This window comes from Camelus dromedarius, chromosome 5, assembly GCF_036321535.1.
Source record: "Camelus dromedarius isolate mCamDro1 chromosome 5, mCamDro1.pat, whole genome shotgun sequence".
In the NCBI taxonomy this organism is placed as follows: domain Eukaryota; kingdom Metazoa; phylum Chordata; class Mammalia; order Artiodactyla; family Camelidae; genus Camelus; species Camelus dromedarius.
This window is the reverse complement of record NC_087440.1, coordinates 2,029,665-2,045,369: the sequence shown is the minus strand read 5'-3', so window position 1 is coordinate 2,045,369 and position 15,705 is coordinate 2,029,665. Positions and strand designations below refer to the sequence as shown.

The 15,705-nt window shown below is 36.4% G+C and overlaps 1 protein-coding gene, 1 long non-coding RNA gene and 1 pseudogene across 6 annotated transcripts in view; 1 reads left to right on the top strand and 2 right to left on the bottom strand.

Moving 5' to 3' along the window:
- The window catches only part of LOC105093260 (uncharacterized), a 29,155-nt gene that overhangs the window by 3,286 nt on the left and 10,164 nt on the right, over window positions 1–15,705 (bottom strand). For 3 of the 5 annotated variants that reach the window (XR_010380812.1, XR_010380810.1, XR_010380813.1), the window contains exon 4: window positions 179–507. This is a non-coding gene — a long non-coding RNA (uncharacterized LOC105093260). Of the gene's footprint in view, window positions 1–148; window positions 508–1,696; window positions 1,825–15,705 lie in introns of those variants that run through there. The other 2 variants (XR_010380814.1, XR_010380811.1) reach the window with 2 other exon arrangements.
- LOC135318467 (small ribosomal subunit protein eS7-like) lies at window positions 4,330–6,534 on the bottom strand (annotated as a pseudogene).
- Window positions 14,434–15,705, top strand: part of DENND4A (DENN domain containing 4A) — a 118,954-nt gene continuing 117,682 nt past the window's right edge. Inside the window, exon 1 of the mRNA XM_064485477.1 lies at window positions 14,434–14,681. The gene's annotated coding sequence lies outside the window, so the exon portion shown is untranslated. The remainder of the gene's footprint in view (window positions 14,682–15,705) is intronic.

Genomic DNA, 15,705 nt, shown 5'->3' with positions numbered 1-15,705 from the left:
ATCTCACCAGGCTTTAGCATGCTACTAATGGAAGTACAAATGGATATAAACTTTCTGCAATGCAATTTGGCAACATCTATCAAGAGCATATTTTAAAAGTGTGTGTCTGTCAGGATCCCAGAAGGAAAGGGATTTTTACCCAGGATGGTTCAAATGAAGAGACTTTAATAATACTTACAGATGGGTAGACCAGGTCATGGGAGTAAACAAGGGATGCTGAGGCACCCAGAGAATAGTATTCCTAGAGACAAAGGGACAAAGGGAGGAAATAATAATCTTATGGAATTCAGGAAAAGCAGAAATGGTGGAGGAGGAGGGGGGAGTAGAGAGGGTGGGGGAGGCTGGGCTGGAGGTGGGGAGCGGCATGCAGCCTCTGTCTTCAAGCAGGAAGATAAAGAGGAGGAGACACTCGACTTCTCTCTCTTCTTGCCTCTTGATCGCTTCCTGGTGCCACCAACTGACTGAATCTCAAGGAAGCCAAAGGACTAGAGATCCTGGATATGCAATCTATGAAGACAAAGAGCAGGATGAAGAAAGACAGAGAAGGGGTGAGAAGAGGAATGGAAAATAACCAGCGCAATCTTGTAATTCCATTTCCAGGGATATATCCTAGGGACATAATCAAAGATGGGAGCAAAGAATCTTATGGAAGGATGTTCTTCATAGTTAAGTATAAAAATGAAAGAAAAAAAAAAGAAAACAAACTAAATATCCTATAATAAGAGACTAGATAGATAAATTGCAGTGTATCCACACTTTAGAATAGATTGTGTCATTATAAACATTTTTGAAGAATCTGTGATGATATGCAGAAATGCTTACAATAAAATGTTAACTGAAAAAAAAAGAACATAACACTGTATGCATAGTATTAACTCAATTTCATGAACACCTACATGCAAAGGGAAATCACCTACAAATCTTAACAGTATTTCTTTTTGATGATGGGGCTATCTTGTAACTTTTTCTTCACAACCTCCAATATTTTCTTTTTTCTTCTTTTCTTTTCACAATAAGCATATGATACTTCTGTGATCAGAGAAAAAGTCAGTGCCAAAAAAGAGAGCTGATCTCACTGAAATGTACTCTGTTCCATTTAAAATATTAATAAGGAACACAACAATTGTTTAAGTAAATTGAAACCAGGGATTTCATGAAGGGTGAACCTCAATCTGTGTCTATTTGATATCTGGACAAAAGTGAAAGAAAAATCATCAATTTCTACATGATATCAAATATCCAGATATATTAGATGACTTTGATTTTTAACTGCATTTTCACTCTTCACTTCAATGACAGGCATCCTATTAATTCAGCTCTACTTGGACTCATTCTTATCTTGCAACTCTGGAAAATCTAAGAAATTTCTATAACCTAAAAGTGTTCTAAAATTGAAATAATTATGTTCTCTATTTTAAATTTTATAGTTTACTCTTCAGTATCATTTTAAACTATATACATTATCAATTATCAAACCATACACAAATATATTCTTGTTTTAAAGATTCAAATGATACCAAAGTTTCCCTTGGCCACCTGCTCGTATTTGGTCTCCTTCCCCTAGGTAACCTGTTTTCAGTTTATCATGTAACTCTCAAGACATTTGCTTATTATTTACACGCATATAGAATATATAGTTTTATTTTCATTTTCTAAGTAAATGATGTTCTATTGTACATGCTATTCTGCAACTCACTTTTTTCTCATGTTGAAGCTCCACTTCATTCTATTACACTGGTTACACAGTTTTCCGTGGTTTGGATATTCCAGCGTATCTGGCCATGCCTCCAGTTGCTGGTTATTTGGGTTGTTTTCAGTTATCTGCTATTTCAGACAACACTGTAGTGAAACCCTTGTACATGTCTCTGTGTATATATGTGAGCATTATTTCTCTAAGGGAGCTAATGAAAAATGGTATTTCTGGTTTGAAAGGTATGTGCACTTAAATTTTTACTTGGTACTATCTAGCAGCCTCCCATAAAGGTTTATCGATGTATACTTCCAATAAAATGAACAGATGCCAAGCCTCACTACTAATCAGGAAAATGCAAATTTAAATAAAGGACATGATTTTTTTTTTACCATTTTGGGTTCACAAATTTAAAAGATTGACAATGCAAAGCGTGAAGGAGGATAAAGATGCGTTCCCTCACATAAACATCTTTTTACAACCAGCATCTACACATTAGGTAAGCTTCCTTGGAGATTTATTAAAAGTGGGGATAAAGCTCAGTGGTAGAGTGCATGCTTAGCGTGTACAAGGTCCTGGGCTTAATCCCAAGCACCTCCACTGAAAAAAAAAAGTAATTATGTTAGACTTTTGTGATAAATAAACAAAGGACATTTCTGTTACAGGATCATTGATTTTTATATATCCTAATAGTAGCCCTGCTGTGACGTAGTCACCCAGAGCATTTTCATCAGGTGTTATTGTTCTGTAATCACTAATTCCTTAACTTACTAAGCAGATAAGAATTTCTCCACTTTAATAACCACATTTTGGCTTACAATTTATACAGTACTTTCACTTTCTCATAAGTTACTTCAATTGATTTTTGCCTCAGTGATAATGTGAGGTGCTATTTCAATGAGGAAATTGAGGCTCAGAGAAGTTAAGTGATTTTCCAAGGTCACAGTTATAAGGGGGAGGGCTCAAGTCTGCTGACTCCCAATTCCATTAGCTTTGTACCTTCTCAATTGCTTTAAAAACCAAGTACAGCTTAAGTCTCTCCTGCCTCTTTCTTGGCATTCAAGTCATCCAAAAGGAGCCACAGGGGGCAGCCTGGTGCAGCAGAAGATTTAATAGGCTGGAACTGAGAACTGGCTTTTTGTCTGTGCTACTCCCAGCTCTGTGACCTTAGGCAAGTCATTTAGTCTCTCTGTGCCTCAGTTGCCCCTTTGAAAAACTGACATGATGCTCACTTACTAGCATTGAAAGAAGACATGATGCTGTGCAGTTTCTCCCAGTTGTGAGATTTTACTTAAGTCAGACTTAGACTAGTGTTCCTTCTCTGCTCACACATTTTATGAAATACCATTTTCTGCAATGGACTTATTCTTTGCAAACATGAACCCACAAAGGAAAAATTTACCACACAATGCTTTCTTTGATTAAAGTCTAAAAATGTTCCCTTATCTTTTTTCTTTCTTTCTTTTGAAAAAAACATATTATTAGTAAACCTCTTGCCAAAGGCTAGGGAAATCCCCAGGGAACAAGAGCAAATGGTTTCTGGTAGCTGGCTGAGTCTGAAAAGATGTTTTCTGCCTGGATCTCTTACTACTTGGCATGACTCCAATTCCACTTACATTTTTTATCGCCTATTATTACAGATTTTTAAAGCGACTTATTTTCCCAACCTACTTCCAATAGTGGGAAAGCTTTAACCCGAGTTGTCCTTTATAGTTTCAAATTCCATAAGCCAAAGATTTTAAGAGCTGGAAGGAGTCTTAAGAGATCACTCGAACTTGTCCTCTATCTTTGAACAGATAAAATATTTTTCCATTTAACAGAGGAAGCATCCATTGCCCAGAAAGCCTGTGACTTATTCAAGGTTTCACAGCTAACAAGTTTTCTCGTACAGTATTTATTCCATTCTTAGTGCATGACAATTCATTGGTGGTCCTGGCTCTTCCAGAAAAATCACAATGAAGTCAAAAGGAGTAAACCATATGCTCATTGGTTGTTTTCACTTCATCACACACCACAAATTCTTCTATTTCTAACCATATTTTGATGCATTATTTATGAGGGCCATCTGGTCACAGGTTTGCTGAGGAAACTCTGGAATTTTAAAAGTGTGCCTCTTCTTCCAGGAAACACATTTATAGCTTGGATTTATCCTTACCCTGCTCATTGGTGATTCATGGGGTAATCAGATTTGTTAACTGCATTCTTTAAAAAAAAAAATGAGGTATAACCTACATACAATAAAGTGCACAAATCTTACATATAAATGAAAAACATTCCTACATGTACATATAACATAGAAAATTACCAGCACCTCTGAACAACCCTTATGCCCTGTACCAGTCACCACTCTCCAAGGGTAATTTCTATCACCACAAATTAGTTTTGAAGTTTGAAAAATTCTAGGTTTGAATTTCATGGACTCATACAGTACAGACTGTCTTGTGTCTGCTCTCTCTCTTTCAACATTATGGCTGTCGGACTGTTAACTACATTCTAAAAATGCAGTTACTTTCTGGCTTAGTTCCTGAGGGAATCTCTCAAAATTAGTAACTTAATATACCAGCTGTACACAGGTATATATAAATTTAAAAAAAAAAGCAGTAGAGAAAAGAACTTTTTAAAATGACTATACTGCTCATGTCACTTTCTTACTCTTTTTTTTTTTTTTTTTTTTGGTGAATACTATTTTATTTAGTCATTTTTGTTTACAACTGAAACTCTGGAAATTCAAAATTAACATCCTTGCCCGTGAGCTTCTTATAGACACCAGAAAACGTTTCAACCTTGTGCTCCACGTTGTTCTGCGACGCTTTGTCCAAGTGCACCTTTATGAGCCGGCTGCCGTCCAGCTTCACCCGGATCCTCTTGCCCACGATCTCACTAGGGAAGCCCAGGTCCTCCAGGACGGCGGCGTGCACCGCCGTCAGACTGCGGCTCCTGGAACACGCTTTTGCTTATTTTTGGTTCGGCTTTTTCGAGTTGGCTTAGGCAGAGTTCTCCTTTGAGCGATGAATATGACGTGCTTCCCGCTGAACTTTTTCTCCAACTCGCGCACCAGCCGGACCTGGATTTTCTGGAAAGATTTCAGTTGAGGGACCGGGACGAAGATTATAATAGCTTTCCGACCACCGCCAACTTCAAATTCCTTGGCCGCCGTGATGTTCAGTTCCCGCAGCTGTGCCTTGTGGTCCGCGCTCATCTCCAGCTCCAGGAGGGCCTGGGAGATGCCGGACTCGAATTAGTCTGGCTTCTCGCCATTGGGCTTCACGATCTTCGCCCTGGAGCTGAACATGGCCTCGACCTTTGCGGGGCAGGCAGCACTGGCTGCCTCGGCCGACACTTGTCACTTTCTTACCCTTGCATCATCAATTTCCCTGTTCTTTTAAATGGGTTCTGCTTTTAAATGCGCTCTGATCCATCCAAGTATTCTCTTTCTTCTCCCACTAATGGATAAATAACGTATACGATTTTCTTTACTTATTTATATCCAGCATTCCCCGTCAGTGCTCCACAATCAATGGTCTAAAAGCTGGAAATGGCCTCAAGCTATCAACTGACACAGACCTCCCTCTTTAGCAAGGAAAGCGTTAATATTCCTTATTTTCAGAGTTGACAAATATTAACTGAGCACATATAATCTTCCATGTACTTTTCTAGGTAATATGCGGGGGGTGAGAGGCTACAAAAATATAGCAGGCATGAGCCCTACCCTCATGAACTTCCATCCTAGCAGAGAAGCAGCATAGTGTAGATATCTACATACAAGATCACAATGTAAGCCATAAAGTGTTGAATGACACCACTGAGTTAAAAGAGAAAACAACGTGTGAGATGAGAGGGCAAGGTGACTTCTAGCTGGGGTGGTGTCAGGGAAGCTTGGTAAGGGAGTATTTGTCTTAGGTAGATTATTGAGAAGTAGGATGCCATGGCGAGGTAGGTTTAGTCATGTAGTGATGGGGAAAGCATTTTAGATAGATGACTGTAAGGACAAGGACACTGAACTGGGAAATCATGCAGCATATATAGAGAGCAGCAAGGCAGTTTGACCCAAGAGTAGGGGAAGGGATGAAGAAACTGGGGCGCAAGGTGGTTGTGGATTATCCAAGGCTATAGCACACAGGGGCCCTAGAATGGGGACTGAATCCCAGGAATCTTCCTTCTTTAATGTTCTTCCCATAATTTGATCAAAGCAACATTTTAGCCACTGTGTGCTTTCCTTACAACTGCCCATTACATATTAGCCATTCACAAACTGATTCAACAAACATCTATTGAATATCTACTCCATAGACTTGTGGACACAAATGGTCTTGTGGTCTCCAAGGCTGATTTGGTGTGTTATAAAATAATTTTTTTCCAAATGGGGAGGCAGGCTAATATAATATTGGGCTAAGACAGATTTCCTTTCCCTTTAATTGCTAGAACTTTATTGAGTTATGCTTCAGAGCAAATACTATAAATAACAGAGAGAATTAAATAAACCACAGAAAAAGGATCTCTGCATTATGTTTTTCTACATGACATCAATACACAGTGTCTTAGCATTGACTACACGTTTTTTCCATAACTACTTTTACTTACGTTTGAGCAAGGGGTAACACAGGAGGATCTGAAACCTTCCATTCTTGAGCGAAAGCTTAAAAACATACCATATAATCTAGTACAAGACTCACTTCCTTTTAGCTTATCAACCACCGAAAGACATTTCCTCTTTGTACTTGTTATGTTTAACGTAACCATGGAGACCCATCACTTGCTATGCAACTGACACACGTGATTCTGGGTTAATGTACTCATTTTCTGAGAAATGTTAAAAAAAAATTGTGGTCACTATTAAACCTTTGAATCACTTTGGTATTTCAATGTAAATCCAATACACTTATTAGTAAAATTCATGAGGATATGGTTATGTACCAGAGACTATAGATTCTTTATAATTCCATTGAACTGTTCCTAATTAAACCTTTGGTGCCAGAAAAAAAATAAGGTAATTATTATTTGAACAAATTAGGTTATAAGATATTTCTATAAATTGTGATGTATATAGAGTTTTGAGAGTTCTATTTCCAGGCGTATGGCAGGCTAGACATACAGACTGCCCTTCCTATTGGAAATAGTTTAAGTCTGAATTAAAAACAAACAAATTAAAAAAAAAAACAAAAACTCTAAACCTCTTAAAAGAACTGAAGCATGGACTAGAAAGCTAGGAATTATCAGCTCAAAGAGAAGTGAAGTAGGGACCCAGACAGATAAATCGACAACATTGTCCAGGTGTAGAACACCAGGAGGCACCATTTACATCCTATTCATCAAAATAATGCCCCTGGAGTTGCTCAGTCCTATGTCCTGAGATCACTTTTGCCCTAAAGGCATTTGCCAGGCAGGTGAACTTCAGCCTTGGCTTCAGTGGGGGTGGGGAGTGGGGGGTGGAACAGAAGGTAAGGCTTGGAGAATCCTATAGGAGACTTCTCTCCCAATAAAGCTTGGACCTTTTAGGTAGGGATGAAAAACCTACATACCCAATCACCCTCAGATAACTGCAAGGCAAATTCCTGTGGTGCTAAGCAGAACTGAGGGCCAAAAAATTCTGTCCCTGAAAAACTGCAACCTCGTGATAATAATCTATAGCCAAAATAGGTTCAAGAAAGCCATTACTGTCTACGGCCATACCACCCTGAATGCGCCCGATCTCGTCTGATCTCGGAAGAAAGCCATTACTACAAGTTGAGTAGGCCCCAAGGGTATGGAAGAAACAAATGCAAACCTTCTTTGGAGGAATGTACCTCAATAATATATAAATGATTTTCTAAGGAAAGTGAGTGGCTCACAGTCAACAAACACTAAGCACTCCAAGACTTAAGTTACTATTGGGTGAGGACCAGTGGAAACAATATTTAAGAGAAAGAACAGAAAACTCTCACAGACTTCAGACATTTCAATAAACACAGAAGGTAAAATAACTATGTTTTATTTTTCTGAAGACACACAAAGTGGAAAACATCAACTCAAAATAAACTATAGAATATAGCTTAGTGGATCAAAAAAAAACAGAACTTCTAGAAATAAAAAACACAGTGACTGAAATCAATAACACAATGGACAGGCTTAACAGCAAATTAGACACAAGTGAAGAGAACATTAATGAACAGAAAAAGATGACTATCACAATAGAAATTGTCCAGCATAGACCAACAAGGACTTCATTTCCAAAATATACAAACAGCTCATACAACTCAATAACGAAACAACAAACAACCCAATCAAAAACTGGGCAGAAGATCTAAATAGACATTTCTCCAAAGAAGGCATACAGAAGGCCAATAGGCACATGAAAAGATGCTCAATGTAGCTAATTATTAGATAAGTGCAAATCAAAACTACAATGAGATACCACCTCACACTGGCCACAATGGCCATCGTTAAAAAGTCTACAAATAACAAATGCTGGGGAGGGTATGGAGAAAAGGGAGCCCTCCTACACTGTTGGTGGGAATGTGAAGTATTGTAGCCACTATAGAAAACAGTATGGAGGTTCCTTAAAAAACTAAAAAGAGAGTTGCTATATGATCCAGCAATCCCACTCCTGGGCATATATCCTGGAGGAAACTCTAATTCAAAAAAATACATCCACCCCAATGTTTACAGCAGCACTATTTACAATAGCCAAGACATGGAAGCAACCTCAGTGTCCACTGATGGATGACTGGATAAAGAGGGGTGTGTGTGTGTGTGTGTGTGTGTGTGTGTAATGGAATATTACTCAGCCTTAAAAGAGAATAAAATAATGCCATTTACAGCAACATGGAGGGACCTAAAGATTATCATCCAAAGTGAAGTAAGTCAGAAAGAGACAAATACCATATGATATCACTGATGAGTGGAAACCTAAAATATGACATAAATGAACTCATTCATGAAATATAAACAGACTCACAGACACAGGAAACAAATTTATGGTTACCAATGGGAAAAGAGGGTGGGGACGGGATAAATAAGGAGTTTAGGATCAGCAGATACAAACTATTAGATATAACATAGGTAAACAAGAAGGTCCTACTGTATAGCACAGGGAACTACATTCAGTATCTTGTAATAAACCATAATGGAAAAGAATATGAAAAAGAATATATATATGTATAATTGAATCACATTGCTGTATACCAGAAACTAACACAACATTGTAAATGAACTATACTTCAATTAAAATAATAAATAAATAAATTTTAAAAAATTTATATTAGTTTTATTTTTTATTGACGTACAGTCTATTATAATACAATAAATAAAAATTAAAAAAAAAGAAATTGTCCAGCATACACTAAAGAGAAGCAAGAGAAAGGAAACTTGAAAGAATGGTTAATAGATATAGAGGATAAATAAGACACACATTCATCTAATTGGAGTTCTGGAAAGAAAGAAAAGAGAAAATGATGCAGAGGCAGTATTTGAAGAGATAGTAGCTAAGAATCTTCTAGGACCAATCTGTTTCAAAACCCAGATTTAAGAAGCCAACTGAATTCAAGCAGAATTAAAAACAAAACAATTTCACTTTAACACAACATAGTGAACCAGTAGAATACAAAAGACAAAGAAACCATCTTAGAAACATACTGCTTATTTCTTCTCAGGAGAAAAAAATGACTGCCAACTTAGAATTTTGCCCCCAGAAAAAATATCTTTCAAAAAAGAAGATGGAAAAAAAAAAAAAGAGAGAGAGAGAGAGACATTTTTAGACAAGCTAAGTGAGTTTGCTTCTATGATGTTCATAAAAGGAAATTCTAAAGAATGTACTTAATTAAGAAAGAAATGATCTCAGATGAAAGGTTTAAAAAACAAGAATCAAGGAAGAGCAAAGAAAGCAGTAGAAATGGGTAAGGCTAAACAAATCTTGACTGTATAGAACACAAATAATGTTTTCTGGGGTGGAAAAAAGACTTAAAATACAAAACAACAGTTACATAAAACTTGAAGGGAAGTAAATGGAATTAAAATATCTGAAGTGCTTGCTGCCTGGAAGAAGGGTGAAACTCTGATTAAGTATGTATGTTTTAATTTCAGTGCATCTTAAATTTTACCATGCATCAGAATACTCTGAAGGGCTTGTTAAAACACAAGTCTGATTCGGATGTGGGGTGGACCCAAAAATTTATATTTCTAACAAGCCTCCAGGTTGATACTGATGTTCAAGACCACACTTTGAATAGCACTGTTGACTAGCCATGGAGGGAAAAAAAAAACCCAAAAAACTGAGTGTAAAAACCAAACTAGTAGAGAGGGAAAAATTGAAATGAGGAAAAATAATTCAAAAGAAGGTGAAAAGTGAAATAAAAAAAGAACCAGAGGAACAAGTGGGAAGCACAAAACAAGATGGTAGGTACAAATTACTTAAATATGAAAGGATTAAATGTTCCAATTAAAAGACAAAGATTGCTATAAAAATGAACTCAAAATGGATCATAGCCCTAAATAAAAACTTTTAGAAGAAAATAAAAGGAAAACGTACTTGAGACTTTGGGTTAGGCAGAGAGTAATTAGACACAACATCAAAACCATGATCCACAGAAGAAAACTTGACAATTTAGACTTCATCAAACTTAAAATTTTTTAAAGGTATGAAAAGACACAATTGAGAGAATGAAAAGATGAGTCATTTACAGGGAGAAGGTATTTGCAAATCACATATCTGACAACTGATATATGTCTAGAATATATAAAGAACTCTCAAGATTCAACAATAAGAAAACAAACAGCCCAATAGAATAATGGACTAAATATCTGTATATTTACTTCACCAAAGGAGAGGCATGGATGGCAAATAAGCATTGAAAAACTGTTGAACATCATTAGTCCTTAGGGAAATGTAAATAAAAACCATAATGAGATAGTACTACATATCTGTTAGAATAACTAGAATGAAACAATCTGACAATACCAAGAGTTGATGAAAACTGGAAGCAACTGAATTATTTCATACATTCTCACCCATTGCCAGAGGCCAATGCACAATGATACAGCCCCTCTAAAAAACCATTTGGCAATTTTCTATAAAGCTAAACAAAGAATAACCACAGATGAAGCAATCTCACTCCCAGATATTTAACAGAGTAAAATTAAAATTTATGTTCATTCAAAAATCTGAACACAAATGTTTACAGTGGCTTCACTTAAAATAACCAAAAAATTAGAAAGAGTCCAGATGTCCATCGACTGGGAAATGGATACGTGAAATACATCCATAAAATGGAATACTCATCAGCAATAAAAAAAAAAAAAAGGAATACACTCTTGATACACACAAGAACATGGATGAATCTTAAAAGCATTTTGCTTAGTGAAAGAAGCCAGACTCAAAAGACTACATATTATATGGTTCCATTTATGTGACATTCTAGAAAAGGCAAAATTATAGGAACAGAGGATAGATGAGTGGTTCCCGGGGTTAGGGTTGTGACAGGGTCTGATCACAAAGGGGTAGCATAGGGGAATTTTGGGGGGGGTTGCGTTCCGTATCTTGATAGTAGCAGTGGTTTTACCACTCAATGCATTTACCAAAACTTATTCTTACTGCATGTTAAATAATTCTTTTTTCTTTTTTAAGGACAAAGATTTTCAGACTGGGTAAAAACATAACAGGGTCTCTGACAGCTTCTGTTAGCCAAGAGCAAATTTTGCCTAAGAAAAAGCGAGTTCAGTTCTCATTCTAGAAACTCTTATGAGATTATGTGCCAAACCTCATCAAAAAGTGAACAGTATTGCTATTTTTAACATATAACAGCAAAAAAGAAAAGAAAAAATACATAGCAGGAATTAAAAACCAGTACACATCAGACTTCAACACACTTAAACGTACCATAGTCTTGTGTATTTTGTACAACTGCAAAACATACGGAGATTAAGAATCAAAGAGGTGTTTGAGTTTGTAAGTCTGAAATAGCAAGATGAGTCCTTGCATTTTTTACTTTTCATCCAGCTGTTTTGCCATCATCAGAGGGCTAATTTTAGAACAAGTAATCTTCTTACAAAATACAGTGTAATTAAGAAAAGAAGGATTTTTTTGAGACTTCTAATTCAGAGTTTTACAGGGTGCTTGGTTTTCTGAACCAAGCCAGTAGCCTGAGAATAACATGAACCATAAATCTAAGGCTCAGCCAAGAAAGTTTTGGCTAAAGAATCATAGTTAGCTTCTATAAGAGTTGAATTCCAGCTCCTTTATATCAATGAACTTTGAAATGAACATAAAGTTGCAAATACAGTTTTTGCTTTGTAATGCATGGAAGAGAAATATGCTTGCTTACTCTTGCTGAAGACTGCTTCCCTTGCTTTCTTCTTCTGATGGGAATCATCAGCAATGTGGAACACGCTGCCACTTTCTTTGAGCAATGATGTATATTTTTAAATGTAAAGAGTCAAACCCAAAGATTCTAACCCAAACCAAATAATTTAGATCACAAAGTCCAAACTAATTTTCCCCATTTCTCAAAATAACCGGAACTGAGTGCACACCAAATCTTTACTTTTTTCTTTTTTTTTAAATTGAAGTATAGTCAGTTTACAATGCTGTGTCAATTTCTGATGTACAGCGAAATATTTCAGTCATACATATACATACATGTACTCCTTTTCATGTTCTTTTTCATTATAGGTTACTATAAGATACTGAATATAGTTCCCTGTGCTGTATAGTAGGACCTGGCTATTCCTCTATTTTATATATATAGTAGTTTGTATCTGCAAATCTCAAATTCCCAATTTATCGCTTCCCACCCCATTTCTGCCCTGGTAACCATAAGTTTGTTTTCTATGTCTCTGAGTCTGTTTCTGTTTTGTAAATAAGTTCATTTGTGTCATTTTTTTAGACTCCACATATAAGTAACAAGGTATTTTTCTTTCTCTTTCAGCTTACTTCACTTAGTATGACAATCTCTAGGTCTACCCATGCTGCTGCCATTGGCATTTTATTCTTTTTTATGGCTGAGTAGTATTCTGGTGTGTGTGTGTGTGTGTGTGTGTGTGTGTGTACACTACAACTTCTTTATCCAGTCATCTGCTGCAAATCTCCAGTTTTTGTTGTGCTATGTAGACACTGACACAAATGTAAGAAATTCTTCATTTTTCAGGTCAAAATTATGCCATTCTTTTCATTCTCTTAAATGGGTGAACAATGACTTTGTTTTTGAACAACAATTTTTCACTAATTAACTATGAAACAAAACAGAGTCAGAGAAGACAATTTCATGCAACTCCTCACAGGTTCAAGAGCTCTATGAGGAAGGATTTAAGTGTGTTGATAACAGTTTATTCAGTGTGTGAGTTTCCATTAAACTACTTAATAAAATTCTTTATTTTTTAGAATAATTCAACCAACTCCAAGGTCACCAAAATAATTATTCCAACTAGTCAAGAGCCCAAGAAATTTCTATAGAAAAAAAAAAAGGGCCAAAGGAAACTGGCATCTTATATTGCCCTGGAATCAAGGTTTTTCTGAGGCTTTAGTGTCACCTAATTATCATAAAATAGTGCTGCCAGCCACATAAATAAAGTCGTTAGATAGATCATGAGACCACTGACTGGCTGAACAAACTTTTGTGTGGTTAGGAAAACCATATTACCGAACCGTTCACCGCTGGCTTGTGACATTTTATAAGAACCCTGGCAATTTACCGACAGCTACTGAGAAAAAATTTTTTTTTCTTTTAACTTTCTTCAAGTTTCCACAGGAAAATGATCTTAAATGTGTAGGAATGGGGAAAAATGGGCCATTAGGTTGGCTCTGAGTGGATATACCATGTTTACAAAATGTTTCGAGACCGTCAGGTCAGCAGAGTGACAGCATATTATACTGTTATCATGAGCCATGTGCAGCCTAAGGAGAGTTTTCAGTCTATCAGAGTAGTCCATATGTTGCTTATTTATCATTTCAATTTCATGTCGGAATCAAAATTGAAAAAAAGAAAGCTCTGAAACCCAAGCAAGTCATCTGTGGGTTACAAGTCAGTTATGAGGTTTCTTGCAAAAAAAGAAAAAAAACTCCAACCAACAAATAAACAAAACCCCCAAACAGAGATTAACACATTTTTGAGAAACAAGCTTTGGTTTCAGAGCATTATTGCAGCTGTTTAATTCATTTGCTGATGCAGCTCAAGTATGCAGACATTTACAGTGAAATTTTAAAGGGTTTACGTGCCCTCAGCGATTTTACCATTTTTAAGAGAAATGAGAAACACTATGGTCCTGACCAAGTAGTAGCAACTACTTATTTTTAGAAGCTGCATTTTAGTAATTAAAGCAGCACTTGTAAACAGTAGGGTTATTTCTTGTAGCTATGTCACAGCAATTGAGAACTCTAATAAAGAAGGGTACAGGGTCACTTCAAGAATAACGTTCTCTGGAGGGGAGGGTATAGCTCAGTGGTCAAGTGCATGCTTAGCATACACAAAGTCCTGGGTTCAATCTCCAGTACCTCCATCAAAAGAATAAAAATTTTTAAAAATAATAATAACAGTCTCCTAAAAATGTGATAGCTTTCCTCTTAAGAAGGAATACGTGAAGTCTAGCAGGCCCAGGTTCATTTATTCCATTATGATTGCCTAAGCTTTCAACTGGGCAGTATTCTATTTCAAGGCCATTCTGTTGCAAAACTTTGGCGGGTGGTTGTAAAATAGCTGTGTCTGTTGTAAACCGAAGAGGACACGAAAAAAAGAAGAGGAAGAGGAAGGAGAAGCGATCACGGGAAAGAGTACTCCGTGTAACTTTTCACGTGAAGGTCTTAGAATGGGTAACATTTTAAAAACAAAAATGTCTAAATTCTCTGAGCTCTCTGAATGAGCCCTGTGTTCACTAAAGATTAAGGTGGTTCCTGCAGAGACTCTCAAGCGTGGCACAACTTTAGATTAAGGACAACTCATGTTTAAAATAAATGATTGTCATCCTTATGAGAATTACGAAGACCAACGCACTAACAGTTGATCATCATTTATTGAGTACCAATAAGGTATGTAGTCCTATGTGATTCTGTATGAGGTTTCAGGGTTTGAGGTGGGATTTTGTGATAAAATTGGAGACCAAAAATTTATCATACGAAGTAAGTGTCTTGTGTTGAGGTTAGTTTTGGCTGATGGAAGAAAAAATTATGTCTGAGGACTTTCTTTTGTAAATGCCTATCTGTGTGGCTCTGTGTAGACACCTGAATATTTTTAATAATGATGAAAATGAACAATCACTCTACCCAAATACATGGGTTGTTATAAGCCATGTAATTAAGAACTAGGACAACATATAGTCACAAAATGAATGATGAAAGGCCTGGGAAGTCCTTCAAATAATTATAGTCTTGATCATAAAATACTCAAAAGGAGAGAATGATTTAAGATATAGTTGGGGTTGTACTTGGAGTGGGAGGCACATGGTTAATTGAAAATAAAAGATCAGGGATGTCCTCCCCTGTATCCACAAATTTGGACTGGGATTAGCTAATATCTTAATAGTTTACCAGTTGTGAATGAGAGCAAACAAACAAACAAATGGTCCTTCCACAAGCCACCTCATGCCCAGGCCTTCTGTTCTAGTCTTTATGCTACACAGAAATTTCTTTTCCTGTTCCCTCTAAATTTACCAATTTTGATTAAGAAAAAAAAATTTTGAGGTATGGTTGATATACAATACTATATGGGTTTCAGGTATACAATGCAGTGATTCAGATTTTTTTTGTTTTTTAATCTCTTTATCTTGATTCAAAATTTTTATAGATTATCCTAAAGTTTCAGGCATTTTTTAAAGGGACTTACAAAAGTTTCTCAGAGGCACCTGCACAGTTTCTGAGAAAACTTGTATCATAACTTCCTATTCCAAGAAATTTAACTAGGCCAAAAAAAAAACACAAAAAACAAAAACCACCAAGTGAGGTTTCCTGGGCCCTGGATATGAAGTTTCCCTGGAAAAATAAGCTAATAATCATGGTCCAAAGGCACAGTTTTTTCACAAACAAAACACACATCACAAGTGTCGTTCCTATTCTG